Genomic DNA, 11,908 nt, shown 5'->3' on the forward strand with positions numbered 1-11,908 from the left:
AACGATTTGATGGAATTCACCCTTTAATATCACCCCGAGGGCCAGTTTCGCAGTAAAAATGGATCGAAATGAAGAAAATCTATCCGAAATATAGAAACCATTCCAACAGTTGAATACGCTTTCTTGTTTTTCTGAAGAAGGATAATACAGTTTGTCTGTTGCCACTGAATGCGGCGGTGTTTTGTGCGCAATGAGAATCTTATTGAGTAAACAAACGGAGAAATCAAACATCTTCTGCAAAACTGCGGGACACAGAGAAGAAAAATTACCAGAAAGAAGACGAGCAGATGGAATTGCTGATTGGATTTTTCTGTTTCCCTGGCGTCCGGGGGGAGTTTTTTTTTTGAAAAAAAATGGGGGACTTCCAGGCCCTCTTCCAGTTATTATAGGACAGAATAGTCAATAAGCCCCTCCGAGAGGCACGGTGTACATCTTCTGGCCTTTGGCTTTAATTGTTACTGTTTTGACAACTTCCAAAGACAATACTGCTCATTTTCTCCAACCGTAAAGAAAAAAAAGACAAAAAAAAACACACAAACAAACAAACAAACAAACAAACAAACACCCCCCCAACCCCCCAAAAAACCAGGACGCTCCCTTTTGGTCTGTTGCCTTAGGCGCCGCCATCTTGTCTTTACAGGTTGCACTAATACGCGCCCTTAGGGGTGAATTCCGCAATGGTTGTATTTCTGCGCGCGAGCTCATTGATATTTTGTGATCCCACAGGGTTTTTACAATGACACATGCTATATTGGGACTGATAGTTTCCAGTTCGGGGTATTTCTTTCACAAAAAGCCCCAAATTGCGGGCTAATTGGATAGTAGCGGGTGGCTACATTTAGAAATGATGAGCGCTTAGTTTTACTGCTGTTTTGGGGTATCTTTTTCGAAAGGCGAATAAAAAAGATTTTCGTGTCTAACTCACATGAAATTGAAACGAAAGGTGATCTTCTGGCAATAATCTTGCAATTCCAAACGGAGGCCAACCTCTTCACAAAAGTCAACAGGCGGCGCTATTTCGGTCCGATTTTGCACTGTTTTCTGAGGGCGCGTATTTGGTGAAGTGCAACCTTAGGGTTGCTCTCATTGATCTCTATATAATGCAGATCAATGGTTAGCAAGATGTTTCCTAAGATTGAGATGTTCCCTAATCATTCCTTAAGCGAGTCATTCTGCTTTTACAGTGATACAGCTTATCTTATCCATCCAGATATGGGGCCATTCATGGGAGCTCATCTGACAGAGGATCAGCAAATGTTCAATAAGAAAATGAGCAATGTTCGTTGATGTGTCGAGAGGGCCTTTGGGAAGGTTGTGTCTTTGTTTCCCTTTGTGGACTTCAAGAAAAACCAGACACTTTTCTCACAATCCGTGGGCAAAACGTACAAAGTTGCCGTTTTGATGACCAACTGCCACATGTCTCTCAGAATTCCAAAATTTCAGATTTCTTTGGTGTCAAGCCACCCACCACTGGAAGAGTATTTGGCATAGTGTTGAACTTATAGATTTCCACAAGCATTTGAGTCAAAGCTTTTAACTCAGTGTTCAAATTCAGAGTGTTATATTGGTGTCCTCTGCAAGGTCCTGGTGTTTATCATCTTATATACACGGAGTAAGCAATAACTATATAGTAAATAATAATAAGATTCAACTTAATCAGTCATCAAACCATTTGGGAAATGTCAGCCAAGTGAAATATATGAATATACTTAAATATGTGAATAAATTTGATATTCTTGTCAAGTCTACGTGTCTTGGATTTACTTCATAAGTTGTCGTCTCAAGAATTCCAAAATCACCTTTCTTTCCTCGCCTTCCGCTTCCACCTTCTTCTCCCTTTCCTTTTTCTCAAGCTCAAACTTTTCTTTCTCAAAATGCCAGCTGTTCACTCTTCAACTGGATTTCCTGGTCCTTCAATGACATTTCTGTCTCGGACTTTGAATGGTAATTATCTCTCATAAGTCTTTCGTCATGTTTCCGAGGCTGCCTTCCTGGTTTCCACTCCAATTTGCCTTTGTTGCTCTTTTTTCTTGTTTTCATTTCCTAGTCTCGTCACCTGCTCCATATGAAGGTCTTTAATTTCCTGAAGGAGCTGGTGGTTCTCTACCTCCTCTTCGGTGCCAGATCTGCAAAAACAGAAAAAGAATACAACTCCACCGTCCTCGAATTCAGTAATTATTTCTAAACATCTATTAAAAGTCATGTCCATTTAATTTTGTTACCCAGTCTTGCATAATAAATATTGAATGTATGGCACCTCTTCAGCGCATCCGTGTCTTCTTTCTCATAACAGGCCAGTAGAAGCGATGTTCTTTCCCTGCAACGTCGGCTCGTAAGGCCCCTCAAGTCCTGTTGCAAATGCAATTGCATCCCACTTCTTTCCAGGCTCATGAGAAGCACATGGATCATTTGCTATGACCTCTCTCAGTAATATGATGTCATCATGGGTAGGCCTTTTGTTTTCTTTGGATAACTGAGGCATCATGTTCGTTTATTAGCAAACGAAACGCAAGAGTAACCAAATCCCCCTAAATCTGATGAAACAATTTGAAATCGGTCTGATCCTTAGAAATTACACACATTTCAAAATAAAGTTGTCTCGTTTACACCACTATCACATCATAAATACAGGAAGGATAAAACTAAATTTGAAAATCGATATCTTCCTCTATACTATGTAATATATAGTTACCTACAATAAAACATCATCACTTGTTCTGTGCAGAATGTACTTACAAATACGTTTTCCATACTTTTCTTCGCGTTTCTGCAAACAGCACAACTTGTCTTTGACCTTGCAAACGGCAGACTAGCTACTAGATTTTAGCTACTTGTACGCGCTTGTCCACGACACCGTGACCACGCGGGCTTTAGACGTTGGTGTTCTGGGAAAACGCGTAACTTAACGTCTCTAGTTATTTCGTCCTGTGGGCCTTATACATCGCGCGCGCCGTATTTATTTGAGGACATGTGCCACGCTCTCTTTGGCAAAGGTGAAGAACTGCAATTTTGTCTGATAATAATTATTGTTGTCTAAGATAATTTACAACAAATATGTTATGCATTGTGAGCTCGGTGTAACTTTTTCAGCTAGTTGACAATGTTGGTTAACAAAGTTGAGATTCTAGAGTCCTTCGATTCTCTTGAACCCTTCGAGCAGACTCAGCCCCTAAATTACACCCTTCCGTCATGAGGTGATTGTATCTAGGTCAGTTCCCAGTCATGCCTAAACGTAAACAGCTGTCTTATGGTAGCTAATACAGCCCTGAGGTCCCCTTTAACTACATTTCACTATGCTGCTGCGGAAGTATACGTAATACCAGGTCACAACCCAAACAGCCGACCAGTCAGCATGTCTGTCAACAAGGAGATCCAGTTCCTGGTAGAGACCATATGGGCTCCTTGGGGTGACTGATCTTTCAAGAATTTTAACTTGGCAGCGGTTGGGGTCTAGCAAATGGGAGTTTACAGGCTTGTGGTGCATGCCTGGGGTGAGGGTTACAAAAATCTTTGCCAAGTTGGCCTATTGAAAAAACAGTTATGACTGGTGATATCTGTCGATCTCAATCCCCGCGCCGTTGACACCAGGTTTAAGACCCTCCTCGCATACGCGGAAGTGGGCACGTATAAACTCGGACATCCTGGCAAAAATTGTTGGGATGCGTCAAAAGCCATACCCTCCCTACGTTGCAAAGACCATAACCCATGAGACACAACGAGGGGAGACGGGGAGGGGTGTTGTCAAAGTTTTGAGAATTGGCTTCATTTTAAGCCGTTGTACACTTTTCAACCACACCGAGGGCCATTTCATAATCTTCTAATCGATATACATGTACTATTATTGCGGTATTATTACTTTCTGGCAGTTTATTAGGGTCGAAAAGAAACGCATTTAAAACCACGTTTAAACTATAAACAAGTAGCTTTTGAAAATACAGTTACTACTAACCCTAACCTAAACACAAACTCCATTCTGGAAATACTAACCCTAACCTTCGCCCTAACCCTAATCAAAACTAACCCCCTGACACTAACCATAACCCAAACCCACACTTCATGTTGAAAATACATTAACACTAACTCTAACCCTCACCCTAACTAACCCTATACTTCGTAACCCAAACTCTAGCCCCAACCCTAACACTATGCATAACTCTAACCCTAACCCAAACCCAAACTCCATTTTGAAAATACAGTAATAACTAACCCTAACCTAACCCTGGCCATATAACCCTAATCCTAAACATAACCCTAACCCCTACTCCATTTTGAAAATACAGTAGCTACCCCTAACCCTAGCCCCAACCGACCCTCACCCTAACCCCCACCCCTAACTCTAACCCTAACCCTAACCGACCCTAACCCGTAACCAAAACCCTTATCTCCTAACCCTAATCCAAACTCCATTTTGAAAATACAGTATTAACTACCAATAACCCTAACCCTAGCCCCAAATCTAACCCAATATTCCTAGCCATAGCAATAACACCCTAACCCGAGCCCCCACCCTAACCCTACCCCAAACTTCGTTTTGAAAATACAGAAAAATTAACCGTAGCCCAACCGTAACCCTAGTCCTTAGGCAACCCTACCAGTACCCCAAACCATAAACTCCATTTTGAAAATACAGAAATAACTACCAATAACCCTAACCCTAGCCCCAAACTTAACCCCGTAACCCTAACCATAACAATAACACCCTAACCCTAGCCCCCACCCTAACCTTACCCAAAACTTCGTTTTGAAAATACAGAAAAACTAACTCTAACCCTAGCCCAACCGTAACCCTTGCCCTTACCCTAACAGTGCCCCAAACCATAAACTCCATTTTGAATATACAGTAATAACTACCAATAACCCTATCCCTAGCCCAAAACCTAACCCCGTAACCCTAACCATAACAATAACACCCTAACCCTTGCCCCCCAACCCTAACCCAACCCCAAACTTCGTTTTGAAAATACAGAAAAGCTAACCCTAACCCTAGCCCAACTGTAACCCTAGCCCTTACCCTTAAACAGTGCCCCAAACCATAAACTCCATTTTGAAAATACAGTAATAACTACCAATAACCCTATCCCTAGCCCAAAACCTAACCCCGTAATCCTAACCATAACAATTACACCCTAACCCTAGCCCCCACCCTAATCCAACCCCAGACTTTGTTTTGAAAATACAGAAAAACTAACCCTAACCCTAGCCCAACCGTAACCCTAGCCCTTACCCTAACAGTGCCCCAAACCATAAACTCCATTTTGAAAATACAGAAATAACTACCAATAACCCTATCCCTAGCCCCAAACCTAACCCCGTAACCCTAGCCCTTACCCTAACAGTGCCCCAAACCATAAACTCCATTTTGAAAATACAGTAAAAACTACCAATAACCCTATCCCTAACCCCAAGCCTAACCCCGTAACCCTAGCCCTTACCCTAACAGTGCCCCAATCCATAAACTCCATTTTGAAAATACAGAAATAACTACCAATAACCCTATCCCTAGGCCCAAACCTAACCCCGTAACCCTAGCCCTTACCCTAACAGTACCCCAAACCATAAACACCATTTTGAAAATACAGTAATAACTACCATTAACCTTATCCCTAGCTCCAAACCTAACCCCGTTACCCTAACCATAACAATAACACCCTGACCCTAGCCCCCACCCTAATCCTACCCCAAACTTCGTTTTGAAAATATAGAAAAGCTAACCCTAACCCTAGCTCAACCGTAACCCTAGCCCTTACCCTAACAGTGCCCCAAACCATAAACTCCATTTTGAAAATACAAAAATAACTACCAATAACCCTAACCCTAGCCCCAAACGTAACCCTAACCATAACAATAATACCTTAACCCTACACCAAACTTCGTTTTGAAAATACAAAAAAGCTAACCCTAACCCTAGCCCCACCGTAACCCTTGCCCTTACCCTAACAGTGCCCCAAACCATAACCTCCCATTTGAAAATACAGTAATAACTACAATAACCCTATCCCTAGCCCCAAACCTAACCCCGTAACCCTAGCCCTTACCCTAACAGTGCCCTAAACCAAAAACTCCATTTTGAAAATACAGTAATAACTACCCCTAACCCTAACCCTAGCCCCAAACCTAACCCCATAACCCTAGCCCTTACCCTAACAGTGCCCCAAACCATAAACTCCATTTTGAAAATACAGAAATAACTACCAATAACCCTATCCCTAGCCCTAAACCTAACCCCGTAACCCTAGCCCTTACCCTAACAGTGCCCCAAACCATAAACTTCATTTTGAAAATACAGAAATAACTACCAATAACCCTAACCCTAGCCCCAAACCTAACCCCGTAATCCTAACCATAACAATAACACCCTAACCCTAGCCCCCACCCTAACCCTACCCCAAGCTTCGTTTTGAAAATACAGAAAAACTCACCCTAACCCTAGCCCAACCGTAACCCTTGCCCTTACCCTAACAGTGCCCCAAACCATAAACTCCATTTTGAAAATACAGTAATAACTACCAATAACCCTATCCCTAGCCCCAAACGTAACCCCGTAACCCTAACCATAACACTAACACCCTGACCCTAGCCCCCACCCTAATCCTACCCCAAACTTCGTTTTGAAAATACAGAAAAGCTAACCCTAACCCTAGCCAGACCGTAACCCTAGCCCTTACCCTAACAGTGCCCCAAACCATAAACTCCATTTGGAAAATACAGAAATAACTACCAATAACCCTAACCCTAGCCCCAAACCTAACCCTAACTATAACAATAATACCCTAACCCTACCCCAAACTTCGTTTTGAAAATACAGAAAAGCTAACCCTAACCCTAGCCCCACCGTAACCCTTGCCCTTACCCTAACAGTGCCCCAAACCATAAACTCCCATTTGAAAATACAGTAATAACTACCAATAACCCTATCCCTAGCCCCAAACCTAACCCTGTAACCCTAACCATAACAATAACACCCTAACCCTACCCCAAACTTCGTTTTGAAAATACAGAAAAGCTAACCCTAACCCTAGCCAGACCGTAACCCTAACCCTTACCCTAACAGTGCCCCAAACGATAAACTCCATTTGGAAAATACAGAAATAACTACCAATAACCCTAACCCTAGCCCCAAACCTAACCCTAACCATAACAATAATACCCTAACCCTACCCCAAACTTCGTTTTGAAAATACAGAAAAGCTAACCCTAACCCTAGCCCCACCGTAACCCTTGCCCTTACCCTAACAGTGCCCCAAACCATAAACTCCCATTTGAAAATACAGTAATAACTACCAATAACCCTATCCCTAGCCCCAAACCTAACCCCGTAACCCTAACCATGACAATAACACCCTAACCCTACCCCAAACTTCGTTTTGAAAATACAGAAAAGCTAACCCTAACCCTAGCTCAACCGTAACCCTTGCCCTTACCCTAACAGTGCCCCAAACCATAAACTCTATTTTGAAAATACAGAAATAACTACCAATAACCCTAACCCTAGCCCCAAACCAAACCCCGTAACCCTAACCATGACAATAACACCCTAACCCTACCCCAAACTTCGTTTTGAAAATACAGAAAAGCTAACCCTAACCTTAGCCCAACCGTAACCCTTGCACTTACCCTAACAGTGCCCCAAACCATAAACTCCCATTTGAAAATACAGTAATAACTACCAATAACCCTATCCCTAGCCCCAAACCTAACCCCGTAACCCTAACCATAACAATAACACCCTAACCCTACCGCAAACTTCGTTTTGAAAATACAGAAAAGCTAACCCTAACCCTAGCTCAACCGTAACCCTTGCCCTTACCCTAACAGTGCCCCAAACCATAAACTCCATTTTGAAAATACAGAAATAAATACCAATAACCCTAACCCTAGCCCCAAACCAAACCCCGTAACCCTAACCATGACAATAACACCCTAACCCTACCACAAACTTCGTTTTGAAAATACAGAAAAGCTAACCCTAACCTTAGCCCAACCGTAACCCTTGCCCTTACCCTAACAGTGCCCCAAACCATAAACTCCCATTTGAAAATACAGTAATAACTACCAATAACCCTATCCCTAGCCCCAAACCTAACCCCGTAACCCTAACCATAACAATAACACCCTAACCCTACCCCAAACTTCGTTTTGAAAATACAGAAAAGCTAACCCTAACCCTAGCTCAACCGTAACCCTAGCCCTTACCCTAACAGTGCCCCAAACCATAAACTCCATTTTGAAAATACAGAAATAACTACCAATAACCCTAACCCTAGCCCCAAACCTAACCCCGGAACCTTAACCATGACAATAACACCCTAACCCTACCCCAAACTTCGTTTTGAAAATACAGAAAAGCTAACCCTAACCTTAGCCCAACCGTAACCCTTGCCCTTACCATAACCATAAACTCCATTTTGAAAATACAGAAATAACTACCAATAACCCTATCCCTAGCCCAAAACCTAACTCCGTAACCTTAACCATAGCAATAACACCCTAACCCTAGCCCCCACCCTAACCCTACCCCAAACTTCCTTTTGAAAATACAGAAAAACTAACCCTAGCCCTAGCTCAAGCGTAACCCTACCCCTAACCCGTAACCCTAACTCTAGCCTAACCCCTAACCCTAACTCCATTTTGAACCCTAGCCCTAACCCTAGCCATAACCCTAACCTTAACCCTAACCCTACCCCAACCCTAACTCCATTTTGAAAATATAGAACTAACTAACCGTAACCAACCCTAACCCCGTAGCCCCTACCCTAGCTCTAAACCCAACACCTTAACCTCAGCCCTAACCCTACCCCCGGACCCAAACTCCACTTGAAAATAGTTATAACTAACCCTAACCCCGTAACCCTAACCAACCCTAACCCCTTAACCCTAGCCCTAAACCTCCTTGGTTTTGAATGGATACCTATCAATTCTTGGGCTTTCGTTCACGATTGTGTATGAACTCACCCTATATACTGGTTATGAGTAGAAATCCGAAGGAATATGATCTTGGGTTTGGTAAGTGAAATGATGTTTTTGAGGGGTTTTACGACCACTCCAATGACGGTATTGTTGGGTTGCATAATGCTATTTTCACCGTGACGACCAGCAACTAAAGGCAAATGTATTTGATTTATGAACTTTTTGAGATATGGCATAGTACATTTTAGCAGTATTCTAGTCGAGTTCCAAAAGTGAAATACTTAACTAATTTTTGCCGTGCCATTTTTCTGAATCAATTACCGATATTAAACTGATTGCCAATGGGGCACACATTCATCAAAATGACATTCAGTTTCGGTCAGATCAGAATTAAATGGAACGTGGGTTACCGTTGGGAAAAACTATATGTAAATGATTATGTGCCATGATAAAGACCCGTATGTAGCGTTTGCTTCGAGAATTGGGTAAAACCAAAGGCTTTACTGATTTGACATGCATGGGATTTTCGATGTCATTTTCTATTGAAATTCTAGGTCCTGGGGAACGTTCGTTTGCTTTCTGTAATTTGTTTCATCTTTTTCGTGCTTGTATTTTGAGGCAGACCGGTCCGGCCAGTGATGGATCAACCATTCACAAAAAGAGCGGCAGTTGCAATGCATTTAGGACAGGGGTGACTCAAGAAGATTAATCCAACATAGAAGTGGGATATTATAGTTTTGTGAGAATTTTTGAAAATAGCAGCATATTGCAGTTGGAGGCAAACGAAATTTGTAATTAAGACAGGTAAAAATGTATTCTCATCAATAAATAAGGAGGCGAATGCCGCTCGACTGTGCCACCCCTGAATCTGTTACTGTTTAACCATCAATTAGGGAACATTCAAGAGATGCACCACTGCTTTCTTTTTGAGATCACTTTAAAAGAAATGAACCCGAACACAGTTTCAAATGGGATCGGTCTTATTGTTGTCGAAACTTTAGGAAATTAAGAATATAAATAAGCATATATCGTCATCAGTCCCTTAACTCATTGTATTTAACCTAGAAAAATGTCTTGTGGGTTTTGTACCAAAGGAAATGGAAAAAAAAAAGATGTGGTGAGGGAAAATGCAAAAGTTATGCGGTGTTGACCAAGCATTCAGGCGCACGGACTCCTGAGATTCGCTACAAATCGCAGTTACCGGCTTCCATATAGGACTCTTCTGGGATCTCGGGGTTCCCGGCCCAACGCACTTCCTCCCTGCCCATCCATTTAACCCAAAAAGGGTCGAGCGACCATGCAAGGGAGGAAACGAGACAAGCCCCTAAGCCCTGGCCGCCGAGTCGGCCATACGTCTCGAACCTGTTCTAAGGTGCTCACCTGGACTTCGCGGACAGTCCCAGCAGAAGAGCTTATCCAGTAGGCTAAGGTACTGTTGGTATTTGACGGGGTGAATTAGAGTCTCTTATAGCTACTGACTGACAGCAAGCGTTGGGAAAATAAAAACCTACGCTTGGATTCGAACCCACGGTCTGACGATCTGATAACCGCGAGCTTAACCACTCGGCCATCTCAAAGATATTGATTGTCACTGTTCATATTAAGGAGATAACAAAGTCATTAACATCACTACACAAAATGTTGCTGTTATACTGTGTGATTACAACGTTATAATAGTGCATTACATAGCAAAACTACACATTAACACAAACAATCGTCGTCAACATTAAATGCTCTCCCTGACGACTTCTGTTTACTTTTAACGCGAATCAATATGGGCAAGTCCCTGGACCACGTCTATCCGGTTCGTAACTTTGTCATACACGCGGACGCGCCGCGATTTGTGGATGATCGCTGAAGATGTGCGTAAACTTCCGGTTCCCTGTAAACGACGGCATGTAACTCTGCGTGGAGTGCATTGTGCATATGTACAGTGGGCCTGGTTTAAACCATAAACCTTGTTTATTTTTTCTCTTCCAGGTCTATGTTTAAACTGGAGTGACCTCACAGTTACGAACCAGATAGGCCTACACCTGTCTAGATGTCTCCACTCTTCCATAGTATTAAGTGAATGACACGACATTTTCCCCGCTTTTTTTGGGGGGGGGGTAAGTTTTCTCTTGTTTCTTTTACTACATGTACATGTAGCATAAAATGACAACCTATTCAGGAACCCAATAGTTCTGCTAAATAACATGCGCAATGTGGTAGATCTGATGTGTGGTGTATAGCTCTTCAGACACATTGTCCTTCTTTATAAAGATGTGGTTGAACAAGCAGTTTTTCTGTCGTACTATAATAATCTATTTTCAACATTGTACACCTTCTCTTGTCGTGTTTTCAGTTGTGTTAAATGTTGATGCATGGTTGATGTGAATAAATTAGCGTGCTTCTTCGTATAACTCCACTAAAGTAGGCCTAATGAAATGTGGATTCCGATCCCGCGACAGACTATTTGTTGCCGTGGATGTTGAGGCTCTGTCCGCGCAAAGCACATTAATGAACCTGCGGGGTGCATAATTAATTGGTGCTTTTAACACTCATTTTAGAAGAATGGGAAAGGGAACAGACTAAAAGATCGCTTTTTATTTGAAAAAAAAAAGCCTTCTGGCAGGAGCATGCCCCTTGGCCCCAGACCCGCCTTATGACACCAGCTGGTAAAGGAAGTCACGGTGTCCACGAAGAGAAAGCTCATGATTTAACCAACTAAACCATGCAGAGATTAATGGCACTATGCCTTGAATTTTTTTCAAGAGAAAACTTTTTGGGCAACTTCACAATCATAAAGCTTTAATGTATCCAAAATATTTGGCATCGCTTTTGATTACAAAAAATGCACTCCTTCCTAACAAAGTTTCAATGTCTTTCGTGAAAACAACAGAAGTCATTGATATGACGTGATTCTGAGAAGACATTGTTTAGTTCAGAGATTCTGTATGATATTGTCGACCCAATTACGTGAGACAGAGTCGCTCGCTGTTATGTACTTCCACACCAAAAG

General features: G+C 42.3%; 1 long non-coding RNA gene across 1 annotated transcript; it reads right to left on the reverse strand.

Annotated features, from left to right (window-relative positions):
• Positions 1–1,258: 1,258 nt before the first annotated feature.
• On the reverse strand, positions 1,259–2,823 carry LOC110990136 (uncharacterized). Its single transcript, XR_002599768.2, has 3 exons — positions 2,737–2,823; positions 2,258–2,534; positions 1,259–2,126 (listed from the first exon to the last, which is right to left on the reverse strand). It is a non-coding gene; the product is annotated as an uncharacterized LOC110990136 (long non-coding RNA).
• Between the last annotated feature and the right edge of the window lie 9,085 nt (positions 2,824–11,908).

This window comes from Acanthaster planci, linkage group LG08 (genome assembly GCF_054643075.1).
Source record: "Acanthaster planci isolate LZ-2023a linkage group LG08, COTS_SCS, whole genome shotgun sequence".
Lineage (NCBI taxonomy): Eukaryota > Metazoa > Echinodermata > Asteroidea > Valvatida > Acanthasteridae > Acanthaster > Acanthaster planci.